This window comes from Oncorhynchus tshawytscha, linkage group LG03 (genome assembly GCF_018296145.1).
Source record: "Oncorhynchus tshawytscha isolate Ot180627B linkage group LG03, Otsh_v2.0, whole genome shotgun sequence".
NCBI lineage: Eukaryota > Metazoa > Chordata > Actinopteri > Salmoniformes > Salmonidae > Oncorhynchus > Oncorhynchus tshawytscha.
The window spans coordinates 36,068,350-36,073,668 of NC_056431.1; positions in this window are offsets into that span (position 1 = coordinate 36,068,350).

The window sequence follows — 5,319 nt, forward strand, 5'->3', positions numbered from 1 at the left end:
GGGCGAATGTGGGAGTGGAGCCTAAGGGAGAGGTGCGTGTAGTAAGCACTAGATCTCCCATGCTTACCCACAGCCCGGTTCAACCTGTGCCTGCACTCTGGAGGGTCCGGGCTAGAGTAGTTGTCCAGCCTGGGGAAGTGGTGCCAAGGTTGCGCACCAGAGCTCCAGTGCTCCCCCACAGCCCGGTCCTTCAGGTGCCTCCTAACACCAAGCCTCCTGAGGGTCTCCCCAGCCTGGTGGTTCCTGTGGCAGCCCCACGCACCAGGCTGTCTCTCTGTCTCCTCCCTGCAGGTGGTCCTGTCTGTCCGGCGCCGCTGCCGGAGCCTCCCGCCTGTCCGGCGCCGCTGCCGGAGCCTCCCGCCTGTCCGGCGCCGCTGCCGGAGCCTCCCGCCTGTCCGGCGCCGCTGCCGGAGCCTCCCGCCTCTCCGGAGCCTCCCGCCTGTCCGGCGCCGCTGCCGGAGCCTCCCGCCTGTCCGGCGCCGCTGCCGGAGCCTCCCGCCTGTCCGGCGCCGCTGCCGGAGCCTCCCGCCTGTCCGGCGCCGCTGCCGGAGCCTCCCGCCTGTCCGGCGCCGCTGCCGGAGCCTCCCGCCTGTCCGGCGCCGCTGCCGGAGCCTCCCGCCTCTCCGGAGCCTCCCGCCTGTCCGGCGCCGCTGCCGGAGCCTCCCGCCTGTCCGGCGCCGCTGCCGCTGCCGGAGCCTCCCGCCTGTCCGGAGCCTCCCGCCTGTCCGGAGCCTCCCGCCTGTCCGGCGCTGCTGCCGGAGCCTCCCGCCTGTCCGGAGCCTCCCGCCTGTCCGGCGCTGCTGCCGGAGTCTCCCGCCTGTCCGGCGCCGCTGCCGGAGTCTGAGGCGCCAGAGCCCGTCAGCCCAGAGGCGCCAGAGCCCGTCAGCCCAGAGGCTCTGCCCCTCTGTCCAGAGCTTCTGCCCCTCTGTCCAGAGCTTCTGCCCCTCTGTCCAGAGCTTCTGCCCCTCTGTCCAGAGCTTCTGCCCCTCTGTCCAGAGCTTCTGCCCCTCTGTCCAGAGCTTCTGCCCCTCTGTCCAGAGCTTCTGCCCCTCTGTCCAGAGCTTCTGCCCCTCTGTCCAGTGGGGTCATTGAGAGGGGTGGCCATGGTGAGAAAGCCACGGAGGCGGACAATAAGGCGGACTAAGACAATGGTGAAGTGGGGTCCGCGTCCTGCGCCAGAGCCGCCACCGCGGACAGACGCCCACCCAGACCCTCCCCTATAGGTCAAGGTTTTGCGGCCGGAGTCCGCACCTTTGGGGGTACTGTCACGTTCTGACCTTTATTTCCTTTGTTTTGTATTTATTTAGTATGGTCAGGGCGTGAGTTGGGTGGGCAGTCTATGTTTGTTTTTCTATGTTTTGGGGCATTTCTATGTTTCGGCCTAGTATGGTTCTCAATCAGAGGCAGGTGTCATTAGTTGTCTCTGATTGAGAATCATACTTAGGTATCCTGGGTTGCACTGTTTGTTTGTGGGTGATTGTCTATGTTGTAGCTTCACGGTCGTCATTTGTTTATTGTTTTGTATGCAGTGTCAGTACTTTCTTTATTAAAGATTTACCATGGACACTTACCACGCCGCATATTGGTCCTCTGATCCGTTTCGCCTCTCCTCTTCAGATGAAGAGGAGGAAATCCGTGACATTTAGCTTGTTCGTAAATGAATAAATCATCTCAATTTGTGTGGTATGGCATGATTAGTGAGATTGTGTTTGTGTAGATTTAAAGGACAATGCAACGTCCAGAATGAATGAGGAAATGATAGACTGCTATGAATAGAGGGAAATGGTAACTCATTAAACAAATTTTCTGCCCCTGCCACACCCTCTAATTCTCATCTTGTGTCTCCCTAACCTGCTGCCACTCCCCCAGTGCTCTCTCCCTCTCTGTGTGTGGGTGTATCTGATCATATGAGTGTAGACAGGTGTGCTGGAGTCAGAGCAAATCCCCACTAGCTGCAACCTGTTCCATAATCAAGACCTCCACAAATACTCAGCCCTGCCAATTCCACGCTGCCAGATCGTAGCCTGTGCTCAGTCAGTCTGCAATTCAAGCCATTTTTTCCTGCATAGATCTTGTTACCTGTGGTGCCAGTTTTCCCTAGCCTGACGCTGCTTTTCTCGCCGCTAAAGTTCCGTCCGCTCTGACTGTGGTCCCTGTCGCCAGTCCCTCTTCTCGTCAGTCCTGCTACCCTACCCTGGACCCCGGCTCTACTGCTTCCTTGTATTCCACTTTGGACCTGCTTACCCTGCCCTGGACCCCGGCTCTACTGCTTCCTTGTATTCCGCTTCGGACCTGCTTACCCTGCCCCTACTCCCCTTGCCGCAGTCTCAGTTCCTGGTTCCCTGCTACCGGCCCGAGCTCCCCCTGGCCTGCACCCCATCTCCCCCCTGCTTTCAATAAATACCTTGGTTACCTTATCCCTGTCTCCTCGTCTGAGTCTGCACTTGGGTTCACCTGCTCCACCCCATATAACACTTTTCTTGTGGTGCCCCAGGTTACTAATGAGTTGATTGTTATATTATTAATTTAATCACATAATGATCAAACAGTTAATTATTCGATAAATAGCATGTTATCATATTAATGATTGCAACGTCTCTACACACAATACACATTAATGTTCAGGCTTTTAGAATTTTTGGGAAATGCATTAAAAATAAAAACAGATACCTTGTTTTCAAAAGTATTCAGACCCTTTGCTATGAAACTCAAAATTGAGCTCAGGTGCATCCTGTTTCCATTGATCATCCTTGAGATGATTCTACAACTTGATGGAGTCCATCTGTCATAAATGCAATTGATTGGATATGATTTGGAAACGCACGCACCCATCTATATAAGGTCCCACAATTGGAAGTGCATGTCAGAGTAAAAACCAAGCCATGAGGTAGAAGGAATTGTACTTAGAGCTCCAAGACAGCATTGTATCAAGAAACAGATTTGGCGAAGGGTACCAAAAACCATCTGCACCATTGAAAGTCCACAAGAACAAAGTGGGGTCCATCATTCCTAAATGGAAGAAGTTTGGAACCACCAATACTTTTCCTAAAGCTGGCTGCCCGGCCAAGCTGAGCAATCGGGGGAGAAGGGCCTTGGTCAGGGAGGTGACCAAGAACCCAATGGTCACTCTGACAGAGCTCTAGAGTTCCTCTGTGGAGATGGGAGAACCGTTGAGAAGGACAACCATCTCTGCAGCACTCCACCAAACAGGCATTTATGGAAGAGTGTCCAGACGCAAGATACTCTTCAGTAAACGGCATATGACAGCCCGCTTGGAGTTTGCCAACAGGCACCTAAAGACTCTGACCATGACAAACAAGATTCTCTGGTCTGGTAAAACCAAGATTGAACTCTTTGGCATGAATGCTAAGCGTCATGTCTGGAAGAAACCTGGCACCATCCCTACGGTTAGGCATGGTGGTGGCAGCATCATGCTGTTGGGATGTTTTTCAGCAACAGGGCCTGGGAGACAAGTCAGGATCGAGGCAAAGATTACCTGAGCAAAGTACACAGAGATCCTTCATGAAAACCTGCTCCAGAGCGCTCAGGACCTTAGACTGGGGCGAAGGTTCACCTTTCAACAGGACAACGACCCTAAGCACACAGCCAAGACAACGCAGGACAGTCTCTGAATATCCTTGAGTGGCCCAACCAGAGCCTGAACTTGAACCCGATCTAACACCTCTGGAGAGATCTGAAAACAGATTTTCACTTATAATTGACTCTATCACAATTCTAGTGGGTCAGAAGTTTACATGCACTAAGTTGACTGTGCCTTTAAACAGCTTGGAAAATTCCAGAAAATGTCATGGCTTTAGAAGCTTCTGATAGGCTAATTGACATCATTTGAGTCAATTGGAGGTGTTCCTGTGGATGTATTTCAAGGCCTACCTTCAAACTCAGTGCCTTTTTGCTTGACATGTTCGGAAAATCAAACAAAATCAGCCAAGACCTCAAAAAACTAATTGTAGACCTAGACAAGTCTGGTTCATCCTTGGGAGCAATTTCTAAAGGCCTGAAGATACCACGTTCATCTGTACAAACAATAGTAAGCAAGTATAAACACCATGGGACCACCAACTGTCATACCGCTCAGGAAGGAGACGCATTCTGTCTCCTAGAGGTGAACGTACTTTGGTCCGAAAAGTGCAAACAATCCCAGAACAATAGCAAAGGACCTTGTGAAGATGCTGGAGGAAACGGGTACAAAAGTATCTATATTCACAATAAAACAATCCTATATCGACAGAACCTGAAAGGCCACTGAGCAAGGAAGAAGACACTGCTCCAAAGCCGCCATAAAAAAGCCAGACTACGGTTTGCAACTGCACATGGCGACAAAGAACATACTTTTTGGAGAAATGTCCTCTGGTCTGATGAAACAAAAATAGAACTGTTTGACCATCGTTATGTTTGGAGGAAGAAGAGAGAGGCTTGCAAGCCGAAGAACACCATCCCAATCGTGAAGCAAAGGGGTGACAGCATCATGTTTTGGGGGTGCTTTGCTGCAGGAGGGACTGATGCACTTCACAATATAGATGTCATCATGAGCGTGGAAAATTACGTGGATATATTGAAGTAACATCTCTAGACATCAGTGAGGAAGTCAAAGCTTGGTCGCAAATGACCCCAAGCATACTTCCAAAGTTGTGGCAAAATGGCTTAAGGATAACATAGATAAGGTATTGGAGTGGACATCTCACAGCCCTGACCTCAATCTTATAGACAATTTGTAGGAAGAACTGAAAATGTGTGTGCGAGCAAGGCCAACAAACCTGACTGAAGTTACACCAGCTCTGTCAGGAAGAATGGGATACAATTCACTCAATTTATTGTGGGAAGCTTGTTGAAGACTACCCGAAACGTTTGACCCAAGTTAAACAATTTAAAGGCAATGCTACCGAATACTAATTGAGTGTATGTAAACTTCTGACCCACTGGTAGTGTGGTGAAAGTAATAAAAGCTGAAATAAATCACTCTACTATTATTCGGACATTTTACATCCTAAAATAAAGTGCTGATCCTACCTGACCTAAGACAGGGAATTTTTACTAGGATTAAATGTCAGGAATTGTAAAAAACGGAGTTAAATGTATTTGGCTAAGGTGTATGTAAACTTCCGACTTCAACTGTATGATAGATTAATTGATGATTTGTGGCTGACACCTGCACACTTTCACAATGACTCAATAGTCAATTGGCTATTAAGTGCCTAACCAAAATTCTTCTTAACTAATCTTTAGCAGTCCTTCTTTTGCTCATTACCTCTTGTTAGGCAGTTCATTTTTGGCGAATTACCAGTTTATACGCATTTAAGA